The sequence below is a fragment of the Haliotis asinina genome, chromosome 3 (genome assembly GCF_037392515.1).
Source record: "Haliotis asinina isolate JCU_RB_2024 chromosome 3, JCU_Hal_asi_v2, whole genome shotgun sequence".
NCBI classification, from domain to species: domain Eukaryota; kingdom Metazoa; phylum Mollusca; class Gastropoda; order Lepetellida; family Haliotidae; genus Haliotis; species Haliotis asinina.
In genome coordinates, this window is record NC_090282.1 from 72,114,932 (window position 1) to 72,131,801 (window position 16,870).

A 16,870-nucleotide genomic window follows, 5' to 3' on the forward strand; every position below is an offset into this window, starting at 1 on the left:
CACAGTTTGAGAGTGGCTAGGTTTTAAATGCTGCAGGTTTTTGTCTGAATTTTGCAATGAAGATGTTCCAAATGATTATGGAAATTGTGTATATCTGTTTATAAATTGTATATAGAAATCGACATATATGTAAGATTCACCTGTGAGGCTATAATATGTTCTTGAGAAAAAAGACTCGAGATCAATAGAAGTGTATATGGCATGATGATGAAAGTAATGGCCGGGACAAGAAAAGGTACGTTTATTTGTCCTTGGACTAAACAATTCCATAGTCTGATAAATAAAAACCCAGGAAAACGTTACTGTCATAAACAGATCCCGATGGGCGTAACCTGGAACCTATATGAATATATAAGTGAATATTCGCAATAGGTCTCAATATCATGAATACATCTCGTATACGTAACGGCAATTTTAAAGTTGTTTATCCAAACAATCTTCTTCATGCTCATTACACACTTCTTAATTGCCAATCAAAGGGGAATTCATGATGCCACGATGTCTCAATAATCCCTAAACAGGCACATATACATTGCATGTCCTTTGTGTAATGTCCGTTATATGTTTCGGCGATCTTCATGCTAGCATGATGAGAATAACTTGAAATGGGAAGGGGTTTTTTTCTTCCTGAAGAATAGGGCCATCCGAGAAGAAAATGATATGCACGCCGATGTTGTTCAGTACACATTCCCATAACAACGATGCTGTTGAATATTTAACCTATGGCACAGGCTTCGGAATTTACGCAATATGCGGACCAGATGACTAATGTTTAAGTTTACTTTCAAGAACAGAACAAAACTTTGAAGACATAATTTCATGTTGTCAGATTTGAAATGATAGATCGTAACAACTTTGCTTCCGAACCAGTCTTACAAATATTTAAATTGCATGACGTCAGTATTTCACAACAGTTGTTTGCATATATGGACAAAATTATAAACAGATACTGAAGTGAGTGAACCATAAGCGATCTGGACCTATTTCGCCAGCGAACACTGTTTTCTATTGAACTCTGGGCTTACTAATTAGATACCTTCACATAGAAAACAAGGTTTGTATTGCCTCGATATAAGTAACCTAGAAGAATCTATGTCACGTTTGAACAATGTAACAAATGTTCACAGGGAAAGATATAGACAATGTTCTGTTATAGCCACTGTGTTGTTATATGACACTGATGTGTTTAAACTACAAATTCTAATTGTCACTGCAGCCTTGATGTGTTGAGGAGCAATTTAATAGCACTATTATTGTCCTAGTGTTCGATAAACTAAACTAGCTTAAATTATTACGAGCAAATACAATTCTACTATAAGCGAACACATGTTTCAAATGAATGGTCAGATATATCGACCAAGTATAATATCTGTGACTCCGTCAGTCTGGACATAACAAGGTCCAATATCATTTTTTCCACACGTTTGATGAACTTCCATCGCTTGACGAACTTACACAAAAGTACCATTCCACAACAGTGTATTTGACATGGTCGATGAGACTTTAATGGCTGGCAAGCCAGGAAACAAAACCCACCAATTATTGTCGTTCCTGGTTCCAGCAATATTCACATAACTTCATACGTTGACGCAGGGGGCATGGTCAGCCGTATACATGATAACAACAGCTGTGTTGTTCCACGTATATCTGCACTGTGGGGTTCCAACCTGTCGCGGTCAATAAATTCAAAATTCACAGAACTCTGTAATGAGACGCTTAAAATATCAATGAAGTTGATGTTTTCTTTATTATTACAAACCATTTTATATATCCTAATAAGGATTGGATAACCTGTTAAAGTGTGACAATCGTAAGTATTTACTTTCGACCATTTCTAACTTATGGGGCGTATTTGTAGCTGTGTTGTTTGTCTAAACATTCATTGTTTTACATTTACAAACATAAATATTAAGTCTGAGAGAAAACCTCAAGTGATTCGTAACTAGGCTAACTGGCTGGGCTGGCATGGACCACAGGAATATTTCTGAATGCTCTTTCGTGTTCACCTAATCAATTTAGTATCACTTCCAACAGGATGTTTCATGAGGTCAGAGAACTATGTCAACAGGGGTCCATCAATTTGGATATCGTAAAACAGTCCATTTCCTGGATTGTCTGCTGACCTACTTCCCCTAATGAAACTACACACATGTGAGTGTGGGTGTGCGCGCGTGTGTGCGTGTGTGGTGGGGGAAAGGGTATAAAAAGATATTGCTTTGGCAAAACTCTTCAGTATGAGTATAAAGCTAACAAACCAACAGACTCCAACCGATTAGGTGATTCGAACTCACTGTCATACATTTATGGGGGTCTGAAGGACGCAACCTTGCTTATTTGACAAACAACATTTGACGATACATTGGCAGTTGTGAATTCTATATCAATCTGTATGTTTGTGTATTCATTGGTAAACATTTTCCTCATGCAAGTTTTACTTCCTCCTCAGTTTGCTATCAAATTTAAGAATTGATTGCACTGCTTCGTAATGGACTAGCTAGTTAGATGAAAGGCTTAAACACGATCTGTTCTCCCAAAATACATCGACACAACGAACCGACTTCACGACACAATGCTGCACATTTCTATAGATCTAATAACGTAAGTAATATAGTATGTTCTTATCAGAATTCAAAAGAACATGATCTAAATGTAACAAGCCTGCAGGACAAAATGTGCATTAAATGATTTTTCATCGACGTCGTTATGTCACGCTCATTCCCGTTTTAAACCTAACATGTAGATCCAAGTCACTGTATTTAGGTCCTAATTTATACTGTACACTAAATACGTTTGTACACCATACACATACACACACACATACATACATACATACATACATACATACATACATACATACATACATACATACATACATACATACATACATACATACATACATACATACATACATACATACATACATACACACACACTCATATTTAATTAATTTATACTCTTACTCTGGATACGCGTTGCTTATATCACCTGTATGTAGATGCTCACGCATAGAGATACAATGAACCCGTTGTGCTTATATCATCTGCATTTAGGTCCTAACATATAGATCTTACCATATCGGATTGCACTGAACACGTGTTGCATATATCACCAATATATGGATACTAACGTACTGGGCTAACACTGAACAGTTGCTGCATATATCACCTGTATATATATAGATCCTAATTTATACTGTTACACCGAACACGTTTAAATACATCACATGTATATAGGTTATCACGCGAGAGAGTTTGGGGATGGTTAATATCCTGCACTAGGAATAAACATTGTATTTAGCGAGCCTTGTTTATTCCTAATGCAGGATAATAACCATCCCCAAACACACGAGCGCGATAACCTTTTTATCATACAATGTCATTCTTACTTTATAATTTTAAAAAATCCGATTTCATTTGCCGCAGATCATGAAACTTAACTTCGTGGGATGTGCCTGCATATATGACGTCACAAATATATGCGTAGTAATACGTGACGTCAAAAGCTCGGTGACGTACGTATGTACTGATCACCCATTTGAGTGCGTTACGTCATCTAGTTCCCAGTAAGTTTTTATGTTAAGGAGCGCATTTCTGTCAACAAATCCTAGTTTACGTTAGAAAACTAACAAAACACCTCTTGTGGAATTTCTGAAAATTTCAATTACCGTTTTGAACACCAAATACACTTTAATGTTCGCGTGACATTGTGTACCTGGATTCCAATGCCAACCTCTCGTTAACACTGACAGTCGGTCGGGAAACTTTGGTATTTTCGCAAGCCTATGGCTTTCTATCTTCGCTTCATAATCTACTGCACCTATCATAACCAGGCACGAAGTTTCTGGGATCAAAGGACTGACACTATCACCGATCATTGAAGCCATGTTTGTTTACACTGTGAAAGTAATCCCCAAATTTGCATATGACCTGCCTAATTTGCATCGGTATCCGTATATGACCCCAACGGATACCGAAAACATCCGTTGACTTTATCCTGCCGAGAACGCTATGCATTGTATGATAAATATAGATCCTACTTTATACTGTAACACTGAGGACGTGTTGCATATGTCACAAGTATATAAACCCTAATTTATACTGTAACGTTGTGCACGTGCTGCATATAATTACCACCTATATACAGACCATAAAATATAAGGCTAAACTGATAGTGTGCAGTATCTATCACCTGCTCATGCCGTTGATCACTGGATTGTCTGGTCCAGACTCGATTATGTACAGACAGCCGCCATATAGCTGGAATGCAGCGTAAAATGCAATCACTCACTCACTGTATACAGGTCCTAACGCACAGATCTACATTAAACACGTGCTGCATATATCACCTGTATATCAAACCGAACTAACAGTGCTGCCTCCTTCTTTCCCTTTTATACCACCTACATATATCAGAGAACTTGTTTACAGGAGTATATGTAGGGCCGCACGTTATTGATTCTTATCTGCACTACCTGTCATCATTTAAACTAATGTAGCATGAAATTATTGACACACCCAATTCAGAGCCTTATATGTACATAACTGTGATCACAGGCACCTGCAAACAGGGCGTGGGGTCACAACTCAAACACTATATACGCTTATTATCTTTGATATTAAGACAAGATTTCGTCTATACTTGTGTATGCAGTTCTTTCTGAGATACAATATGAATCTATGGGTTATTATAACATACCCACATCGCCTATACAACATCGTGAATCGCCTACAGGTAAATTCACATTACAGAGACACAAGCATGGATACACGGAAGTAACATCTATACCGATCGGGCTAAAATAATACGAATCAAACATGAATACTAGAAAATACATTACATTTGCCGTGGACTCTGAATCTCATAGCGAACTGTCAGAACGTATCCACTTTTAAGAAGTATGTATCTAACACCTACCTCACAAAGCTGGACGTTCGGCGCAGTTGTGTGCGTCGCAGCTCAATGTTTTCACAGCCAGACGTAGACAGGCCTGCCACAACTTTCCCCAGTAGCATTTGTCCAAAGCCGATGGTGTCACGTGACCGTCAGTTTCAGATCCCAATTCACCCACTTCCATAGCTGGAGGATATTGCTCCTACTTAAATGCCGTGTAATTCTACCCAACGATGCGGAAGACAGGTCTTAAGTATTTTTTAGACTGTAAATCCAACGCTAACCACTGTTCGGAGATGAAAAATATTAATTTCGAATGGTGGTGGAAAATCACAAGTTTTAATGTGAGCATGATTCTCTGCTGGGAATTTTGTTACATAACAAATGGCGAAAGTGGACACTGCTGTCATAAACGTGGAGCTGATAAATGCTACGTCACTCTTATACAGAATGCATATGAGTATTGAATGGAATAAACACAACATGAAGACGAGTAGAGTGTGACTGTGTGTGTTTTGTTTATGTGTTGTTGTTTTTTTGTTGTTTTTTTTTGTTTGTTTGTTTTTATTTGGGGGTGGGGGAGGTGCGGGTAGCGAAGGATGGAGAGATTTGTTTGCAGACTTAGAAACAAAAGAAAAAGAATTACCACACTGTGTTAAATGGAATATAGCACTATCCGTATAGACAACTAAATATTGTGTCATTTCATGCCACCGTTTAATCAATTTTTTACATAAAGTGGCGGCACAAACTGTAAATAATTGTCTTAGGTAAACCCAATTTATACCTTAGAGGATATAATGTTAATCATTATACGCTCATGCACTGAATGAGATTTATTGTATTTTGATCATGAGTGAGCTGGATTGAATTTCGATACAGTATTTCTATTACATCACAGTGTGTGTTTACACGTGCCATGAGAAACAAACAGATGCAGGTGAAAGACGCCTACAACATTGATGAGACCCGCAAATGGCGCCGTTGGACCGAGACTCGTCTCTTGAATTTCAAGGTGACGTCAGTGCAAGAATCCAGGCGCTTGGCACGAGGGACTCGCCTCTATTCATCGACCTGCACCCCAGGGGTCCAATTCTTATATTGAAACACACAGTGTTCCATACGGTTGAGCAAGAGAACTCAAAACTCTATTATGTTTGAAAAATACAACATATTTCTTACGTTCTGTTCCTTGAGGACACACACATAAATTCACAAAGCTTGAATACAACGCCTTTAATTAATCTTTTATGTTCTAGTCTCTTCAGCATCATGTAACCGTGTTACTGTCTGCAGTCTAAAAGTATTGAGATGCCACCTGGCTGTAACTGCTGTCCAGCAAATTGATTTTTATGCGATGAATTTCTAATGGAAAAGGGACTCCTTTAACTTTATGTGTTGAGGTCCAAAAGAATCTGGAAACACATTTAACGCTGACTGGTCACTCTGACCCAGTCTGTACAACTACGTGTACTTTATGGGAGTAGAGTGCGTCCAGGGCACTCTCCCTCTCTGCTGACTTTCAATTCCGTATCATTTTTAGTGCAACGCTTTATAGATAAATCATTTCCATTCACTCAAGACGTCCCTGTTTAACTTGATACAGAAAGACGCTGGCGGAGGGATGAAGACATTATCACCAAGGGTCATCGCTGGAACTTCCAGAAACCTTCCAACTGAAGAGCTTTTGTGACCTATGTGGTGTGACTAGATACGGTGGCCGAGATACATTTTATTATGGGTCAGAGGGTTGGTGAATCCGGTGTTACGAACTATGGATTAAAACATTTGCTGACAACCTTATCAAGATACTTGCGTATCACAGAGTGCACCTAATACACGCCTTGTGTGTCTTCAACAGGATAAACATGCTCAGCTTGAACACGAATTTGATCTCATGATTTCTTGCATTCTCTTGGTTTCGATAGGCATATAATCGCTGTAAAGTTTTCGATACTCCCTCTGTGAACGCTTCGTGCTAAGAATGCCGCCAGAGAAACGACGAGACAACTTCTGCCGGATCATATTAGTCAATTAGTGGGACAAACAGAAACATCATTCCTATGCTGATTTCTCACACAAAGAAATCTCCAAGGGCTCTTTGTACTTAGTGTGGGTCTGTAATTCATTCTACTGTTGAGATGCTACATATGACAGGACAGAGTGCCAATCATTGTCCATCAGACCATTAAATGGTGGAGACGTATGTATGACCAAAACATTATCACGACTCGGATTATAAATCCAAACAGATATATGCAGGCAAATCAACCGACTCTAAATCCAGGAGTCGGTATTTGTTCATGTCTGAAGTTGTATTCCAGAAATGATACGATAGAGGACACCTGGAACGATCATGACAAGCTTCGTCGGTATTGCATGCGACGTGGACACGACTAATGCTTAGCTGTCTGCCACTTTGTTAACATTTACCAACCAAAGTATGGGCCCATGAGGAAAAGAAGACCATATTAAACGCCTCAACTGCTCTAACAGACTGATCCTTTAAGGATTTGTAATTGAATACAAACTCGGTGTGCATGTCCAGACTTCTTTTTCCTTATTGTCGAGCTCACTTTAACATCTTAGGTAATGTTACCTAATTATGATGAATATTCACAACATACGCTTAGTCAAATATATTGTTTGCAAACGTTATGGTCATCACTACAGGGACCATTTTCGGTCCGAATATAGTAATTGTCTTTTTTTCGGCTGAACCCACATGGGTCGTTATTCAAAGATGTTTTCGAGAAGGTTTATCAGGTCGTGATCGGCATGAACCGAGGCAATGTTGAGGCTAAACATTCGTGTCGCAAGACGGATTACGCATATTTAGGGAGGCTAAATTGTAACAAGGTATCTATTCCGGGATTTAAGAATCATGAAGGGCGTCCTGCAGCAAATATACCCTACCGATTTGTTAAACAGGAATGGTTACATTTGGGAAAAAGAGTCAATTTCATTTCCTCAAGATGTATCGCTATAATTCACATCATGTTCATTGCACAAACTTTCGCAAAGCTATGTTGAATTTGGCATGCCAGCTCTATGTAAACAGTAATTCCAGTCCCTTGCATTTACCATTTCACAAGTAATAAGTAACTCATGTACCGTTATATATACGAATAGATGGAACACATTTATAATTTCACAAGTAATATGTAACTCATGTACTGTTACATATACGAATAGATGGAACTGATGTGGCTGATCATGATGCCAGTTTCCTGTTTCGTTGCTCTGTTATACCTTGTATCAAAACTAGCAGGCTTCGTCACAGACCTATACGAAAAACAATATCTCTGGTATTATGAGAGTAGTTTCCCTTTCTTTGGCAATCTTTACGCGTGACTGTATTTTCTGAACTTTCACCTCTGGAAACGAAACATAATCAACAATGAATAGGCCTCACAGTTATGTTGTGAAACGTAAATCTGATTGTAAATATACTCATAAACTTGCCTTATCAAAGATAACATCTTGACAGGACAATGTGAACCAGTAGTGATACCGCAGTATGACAGAAGCTTCAGAGACCAATGTTCTGAAGTGTCTGTTCATTATTGCCTTGTCTTGCTACTTATTGCATCAAACTGTTCACGTCCCGAGCACTTGTCTAAATGAGAACTCTAAATAATATCAAATGCACTACTGAGAATTCACTTTGCAGTATTTCATGAAGGAGCCTTTCTCATGATCATTTATCACACAGAATACAGTTAATAAAATGTCACCATATATTATTGCATGTTTCGCATATACCCGTTTCAAATCTCTGTCGTTGATTGGGATCCATTTACAACATGACGATGATTGCATAAAAAAGTAAGGTTTATGGGTGTCAATTTCTTTATTGTAAAAAGCACGATGTTTCGAAGTGTATGCATGTTCCTTCATCAGGCCACCTGTTGAGAGAACACGCATACGATCCGAAACGTCGTGTTATTCACAATAAAGAATTGGACATCCATAAATCTTGCCTTTCTTATACATTCCATTTCTAAATGCCCTTCAGAGATTTCATTATTGCACATAATTTCGCCTTTTATGCACAGTGGCATCTGCTTCAGCAGATTATACTCTGACATTCACATTTGGCATAAACATGAAATGCAGTTTAAGCCCACACATGTAAATCCCTCGGAACTGACTTGAATCTGAACTAAAGATCAGTCGATTACCTTGCATTTCAGTGGTGGAAATCTGGTCATTCAAGGATGAGATAAAACATGTACCAAGTTTCATGGGATGTTATTTTCGGTGCTCTCAAGAACGTGGCTACTTCGGCGAAACTAAACACGTCAGACAAGATTTTACTCTCCAGAAATGTGAAGGCAAAGCTACGTTCTTCTTCCAGCAGCAGAAACAATGGGGAACAGTATTTCATCGCGAAGGCGAGAGCTCATTAATAATGCGGCCTACATCAATACGCTATGCGTCAAACGGCCGTATGGCTAGAGGACCAATACATCATTTGAGGGCAACAAGAGTTGGAAGAGGGCCAATGTATGGTATATAATATTATTAGAATACCGACACGTGATTAAAGGTCGCCAATGCGTGTTTGAAGAAGGTCAATATAGATTCTAAGTTCCAATATGGGTTTCCAGAGGACCAATACAGAAGTTTTAGTTCCAGTATGTGTCTGAATATAGCCAATACGTGGTACAAGGGCAACACGTTTTGACCAGGGCCAGCATGACATTACGGCACCAATACATGTATAAACACGGGATTAAAGGGTCAATACAAGTTTCCCGTTTACCATTACAATACATGAAGGCAATGAGAGCTTGGCTAAGGACAGTAGGGAATGAAAGAGCCAATGTAAATTTTAAGATTACCAGTAGAGTATTTGGGGACATTTGAAGGGGATTGGACGACGGTTTAGCAAAGATACGATCGTTTTTCTCGGCGATTCTTGTAGACAAAAGATCATATCAACAATCGGTCAATTTTGGAACAACGAATTGAATACACATCTGGTTTTGTCACCTAATACCACCCATATGCTAAAAATAGTCAGTTTTCTTTGTTAGTACGCATGAATACGTGCTAGTACGAATTGAAATATTTTGTATCCTTCAGAAAGCAGTGTTTTGTACCTGACAATGCAAACGTCCTCAAAATGCAGATTAATCATGATCCCATTCCACTTTCTAGATTTTGTTCGGAAGGTTCCAAATATTATATGATTGCTTTGAGGGAATTAGATGGCAAATACATGTACACTCATTAGTGATCGTAGCGAGCTAGACACCCTCTGATTGCATTACACAACGGTATCTGAGTTTGTATCTAACGCAACACGTGATCCACTATTGATTCCACAAGTTGCTTTTGCACTGTTACACAAAGGAAGGTCGCCGTGGCATCTAATACGGGTCATTTGCTGTCAAAGTATGTTGCGTGATCAAAGAACATTTTCCAAACTGCATGTCACATGGTACCCGCTAGAGACATCCCCGATAAGTATATTACATTACCGTTAAATCAAGGGTCCACTCACTCTGCCTATTCCACGTTAGTAGCTCCGTGTTCTGTAAAATGTTCTCACTCTGTCGAACACGTCACAATTCATCATCTGGCTTCTGTGACAAGGTCATTACCAGTATTACAAGTACTGCTCCATACTGAGTTATGTACATATCGATGTATTGAAGATCAATACTATGTGTACAAATCATGTACCTGCATGTAGGTTGCCAAATAGCAGCTAGTGAGTGAGTGAGTTAATATTTAGCGTCACATCGGCAATATTTCAGCCATATCGTGACGAGAACAATTTAATTCTATAGTAAAATCAATACATTTATAACATATGAAACCTGTCATAGACGGACAATGGTGCTACTACTAGATTATCACAGCTCCTAATTGAAAGCTCGTACGCTGTGGACTTACAATACAGTGCATGCTACGTGCATGCATCCTATTTGAATTTGAATCAACCTTTCAGGAGCTGGTGATTGCGGTGAAATTTAGCCAAAAGTAAAATAACAGAAATGCTACGTTTTGAGAATCTGATAGATTCAAATTTCTCTTGAATGTTTTCTGGATTTACGTACTCTCTCAGGAACACAATAATATTGTATGCACTAAATAATTGTTGGGAAAGGCCATGCCCTATTTACAGCTGTTATTTGTTAGCTTCTGCGTGCGTGCGTGCGTGCGTGCGTGCGTGTGTGTGCGTCCTTTGCTTATGTGAGCAAGAACTCACTGTCAGACAGCAAGATATTCATACGATCTATTGTCTGAAATTGCCATCTTAAACTGAAGCTGATTTACAACAGAAAGAGTCATGTCATACCACAAAACATTTACAGCATGTTTCTCCAATAAAATCGCAGTTCCCGTCAGTATGTTTTGAGTGGATTGAACGAGCATGGTGTAATGACGTGCACGATTATGTGGTGTGACATATGTTGCTGAGAATGGTATATTGGATGTCGTTCTCTCTGACTACACCCCTAAACACAAACACAAATGTAGGACCAATTCGGAATTACTTGCTTTTCATAATAGTTCCGTGAAAATACGTGTGGATATGATTTCCATAAAACTCTCTAGATGTCCTCACGGTTCCTAGTGTGGTGATTCACCAGTCGTTGGCGATCTATTGCCATGTTTTTTATAGCCAGTATCGTTCTCTGTAGTTATAGTATTTTAGATTTCATTACTAGTTTTAAACTGTACATATCTGTGATAGTTTATTTAGTTTTACTGTCCTTTGTCGACACATATTTGAAATTGATCACCTTGTTTTCATCGCCATATGGCTGTACTATTGCCTATGTGATGTAAACGTTTAACTCACTCACTCACCAAAACACAAACATAGATCTTGGCCAGTGAAATATAAATAATATTACATAATATTCTGACGTATATGCAGAGTATGAATATGTTTTACATAACATGTTGCACATGGATGTGTCTAATGACATTGCCTCAATTGTAGTGATCAGCAGTGGTCAGTGAATGATGCAACGTTGTTGTTGTACATATACATGACGAATCTGAGTGAGGGGGGAGTAAATGAGCTAATATTTAACATTACATCGGTAATACCTCAGCCATTTCGTGACGAAAACAAAGCATAGAGAAGAAAGCATTCTGAAGATGAAATCATTCTGAAGAGTAAACTTGTCAACGATGTACAATAAAAATATTACAGTGTGACAGACATGAATATAAAACTAGCATTGACACTAAAACATTTACTTAAAGAAGACAGTTCTATATAAAACCCAGGCTATAGATCGCCAACAAATAAGGAACATGGGACCAAGGTACTCGGGACCATAGGGACTTGCAGTGCCTTCGCTACCTACATGGACTACAGCTAACTTTACATCATCCCTTCAGCCGCTGGCGGTTGTAGTCAAATGTAGCTATGATTGAAAACTGACACAAATACTACGCGTAAGCTCCCGGTTGATCAATCTGAATTGTCAAAGGTCAGCCTGACCAAATGATAACATATGTACCCACTGCAAATCCATTCTAGTCTTGACCTTACTTTGCTTGAAACTCCCACCGGGCATTCGAAACCTGAGAATTGAAGTCATCCTTTCGCATTCAGTATTGAATCTCTAAACAGAGTTTGGCGCCAAGATTTAAGCTATTCATCTCCTCAGCCTTTCCGACGCTGCCTTCTGAGCAACTTGTAATCTGCAGTAAGTTCCACTGAATACGCGACCACTTTTACATCATAAGCAAGCAGCTAAGATGAGTGAGAGTTTGTTATCGGGAAAGGTAACAATGAACCAGCAAACCGTGACCCCTGGATTCACATGCAGAATACATGCAACCATTTTGACACTACATGCTGACAGTTAGGGAACCCAGTAAGGTAATGGCGGGAAGGCATGTGGGTTATGTCAATAACTGTGGTGCGACGAGAAATGAATACGATGAAATGAGAAACCATCATGGTTAAGCAGCAGACAATGAGACAGGACACTGCAATGGGATACCAAGTCAGCGAGCGTGACCATATCGTCGCCTCTTACGACTAGCATGCACTGATGAAGGTCATATATAACCCTGATCTTCTCGAGTGTCATGGTTGGGGAACATTTAGGAGATAAACATCATGTGTTGGCCAATTTCCGGGTGTTATTGAGTATTTGAAGCACGGGAATGTTCCATTTGAAGTTTGAGGTTTCAAATGGAACATTCCCGTGCGCCGGAGGTTTCAAATGGAACATTCCCGTGCTTCAAATACTCAATAATACCCGGAAATTGGCCAACACATGATGTTTATCGACATTGTAAACACAAAAGTAAACCAAAGGGTTTTACTGAGTGCACTCGTTTACATCGAATACGGATACAGCAGTGAAGTGTCATCAGGTGGCCGTTTCAGCTGGTTCCCATGGTAGCATCTGGAGTTGCTCATTTGTGACGTCATTCTAACTTTACGTCACAATATGATTTGAATGACGTAACCACTGTTGATGACACAACAAAACAATTGTTTACGTGTCAATACGCGGTGAATAGTCTTTCAGTTTCCGGGAATCTAATACCATTTAATCATGTTTTTCAACCAATCAGATTACAGAACACGGTAACTTTTGGTTTACAATGTGATGGGAATGAAGGGTCATTATAAGTGTAGCACTCAGTTAACCAGTTACTCCGGCAATCGCAAGGTTCATTTTTGTTGTGATCACGTCCTTTGGAAAATACAAGCAGTAAGATAATTAACACACATTCCCTTTGAAAGATGTTCAACTAATGCCTTCTTTGTATGAGATTTGGTTTCAAGAACTTTGAGAACCATTTTATAATTATAACAAGTTAATCGGAAGTTTTCAGATTTATTTGTATTGAGTACATCCTTTTGAAAATAGTAAGATGCTTAATAGTAGATTTGATATTATCCCTTTGAAGGGTATTCTCTTAATACCGTCTTCGTGAGCTGAACATTCCACAGTCACTGGATCAGTTTTACGCAAACTAAAAATTGCCTTTATGTCCTTATTTTGAAATTCTGGATCACTTTACTGGCTCCTTCACTCCAGCAAGGTCATCCTCGTTACCCTTATAATTCGATACATCCGACAATACACCGACACTGTAGAAAGGTCACTGATGACAGGTTACACCGCACGTCTTCGCACTGTCGTATAGCGCTCCGAATCATACAGTTAAGTGTATTCCAGTTGAACAGTAATTTCTGTAATGTCTGAAACGCTCGCAAAGGTTTCCTGTGCCGGATAAAAGCGAGAAGAATCTTTGCGAGGACTAGGAGAGGTGGAGGTCCTTGTGACTCTGCGCAATGGTAAGAACAGTCATAAGATCAGTCATCCTGTTTTATGTATATCTGAGATGGTATTTCAACGATGGTGGCCATTAGATTAACCGTTTAGGACACAAAACAAGTGAGTGAGTTTAGTTTTACGCCGCACGCAACAACATTCTAGCTATATCGCGACAGTCTGTAGATAATCTAGTCTGGACCAGACAATCCATTGATCAACATCATGAGCATCGATCTGCGCGAATGGGAACCGATGACATGTGTCAAAAGTCAGCGAGTCTGACCACCCGATCACGTCGGGCCTGGTGGGCAGCAGGCTGTGACGGCTATCTGGCAAATTAAAGTATTTCAAGCACTGGATTTGGGGTTACTTCAGACATGCCATTTGTTTATTATACACAAGCTGAAGCACTAGGTGAAACGTGTTTGATTCAGGCAACTGTACGGTATTGGAACGGCTACTTTTATGTAATCCAGGTGGTCGAGAAACAAGTTACAATCCACACCATGTGTATTATGACGTATGATCACTCGGTCTCAGATTTTGTTTTCTTGGTCATTGCTCATAATATATATTCAATAATCATTCTGACCACATGATTTCTATCTAATGTCACTTTTTGTAAAAGCCATCGTCTGAATATGTTGTCACAATTATCAGTACAAATATATTCTAGCGGGCGTAAAAGACAAAACGGAAGTGCAAATTATAATATAGTTGCTCCTTGATAGTGTCGAGTAAGTGATGAAAATCTGGGTGATTTGCTTCATGTGATTTGACTAATGTGTGTATGATACAAATAACAGTTTGTCGAGAAATCGTCCTTCCGAAGTTCATATATCACATTTCTCTGTCAGACAGAGCTATCAGTATGCGTCACTTGTCTCTTTAGCTCTCATATCAGTTTAAAGGTTAGCGGACTTCTTACTTTCCATTAATTTGTTGTTGTGGTATTTATTTTGGGTCAATGTAAAGTTAATGCGTCTGTCTGACGTGTAAAAGAAAATGAAATCTGTTGAAGACTCACAGTAGTCTGAACAAGTTAAAATGTTTCGATAACATTGTGAGAAGGGCAGAATAAGGTCGAGTTGCGAGCGTGTTCAGGCCATTGTGGGGAGATTTGTGAGTCAAATAATACATAATAGTTTGAATATTATACCCCATCCAAACTGTCAAGCCCCCCATTACGTACTGATATACTCTGGATATGTACGTCTCCTAATGAGGAATATTTCACAAATGAATCATTTCTACGGACAAGAAGGCATCTGAGGTAAGCATTTCCACAAAACGTTTCACATTAAGAATGATGCACTTGAGTTTGATTTCATGGCGTCTTGCTCCTTTCTTCATACAACCTCTAGTCGATTGCCTTATTGTTTTGCAGGGAGGGGTAAATTATTTTGTCATTACCTTCATGTTTAGGTAGAGACTGGAGAGTTCCATAGAGACTGGAGTACTGTAACTGATATTCTCTATTACAAGAATGCATATGTGATGTGCAACTGCACTAATATTTGTATTTGATCTTGTGAGACGGGCGGTGGGGTGGCCTAGATATTCAAGCGTTCGCCCGTCACACCGAAGACATGTAGTTCTTAAAATAGCAAACGGCTACGTTAAATCTTATCATGGTAGATAGGATGGAAATATGCGTATGATAAATACCTAACATTTTATCTTACCTCACACATAAATGTCGCTTTTTGAGCGCTCTTCTATTATTTTCAATGTACCCTGCTTACAAACGAGATGCATCGCAGAGCACCCTGTTACCAATGGCAACTCGTTTCGTACTTCGTGGTTGTACTTCTTCAGCTCGAATAACATTGACTCAAGTATGATGTACGGAAATAACCGATATTTTGCAAATTCAAGTCGATGGAAGGGAGATAACTTTAAATCTGTTTTTTCGTGTGTCGTCTGCAAAATCTTTCAATGGCTGCGGAAAGATTCCAATAAATAAATTTTGACAAAAACTTCAAATCTAGTCCGTTTGAATACTAATTATAAGAAGAGAATTACATCGCGGCGACTTTGCTAAGACAGTACCTGCGGGAAAAACAGCAGGATGCAAGATTCGAATCGTTTTATTCATACAGGTGTTCGATCCGACATCCGTGCTTAAAACAGTTCAAAATTAAGGGGTTCGGTGAGATAGATACGTTGGTCACTGGTCCCACGGGACCATGGGTTGATGTACATCCCACTGAATATCTACAACATATTCGTATTAGTTGATAGATACGAGCACGTACGTCCATTATTTAGTGTCATTTAATACCCAGTGCTGCGTTCAAGTTTTAGTCTGTTTGAATCATACCATTTTGTATGGTGTTACGGTTAAGAATTTACCGTGACAACAATGTAACACATCCCCTTGTAAACCAGCAAAACAGAACAAAGACAAGTTGTTTACGTTCAAATTCTATTGTTATGAGAGCAAGGTATACAAAGTCACATCTACACAAGTCAATATAACAATGCAGATTTCAGGTACAATTCAAGAGAGACAAAAATCTACGTCAGTGGGTCACAAAAATACAATATAGTAAACTCACCAAAGTCTTGGTGTGAGAGAGAATCAACTATGGCAGAATGTCAACACTGCATGCGACAGCAGATAATGTAGATTCAGGCGATGACGGGATTAAAAGTGTGGCAGAGATGCAAATGAGTATGAGTGTCGCCCTCGGCACGGCAAC

General features: G+C 39.0%; 1 protein-coding gene across 1 annotated transcript in view; it reads right to left on the bottom strand.

Moving 5' to 3' along the window:
- The window catches only part of LOC137278407 (growth hormone secretagogue receptor type 1-like), a 159,322-nt gene extending 154,285 nt beyond the window's left edge, over positions 1–5,037 (bottom strand). The window contains exon 1 of the mRNA XM_067810710.1: positions 4,915–5,037. The gene's annotated coding sequence lies outside the window, so the exon portion shown is untranslated. The remainder of the gene's footprint in view (positions 1–4,914) is intronic.
- Between the last annotated feature and the right edge of the window lie 11,833 nt (positions 5,038–16,870).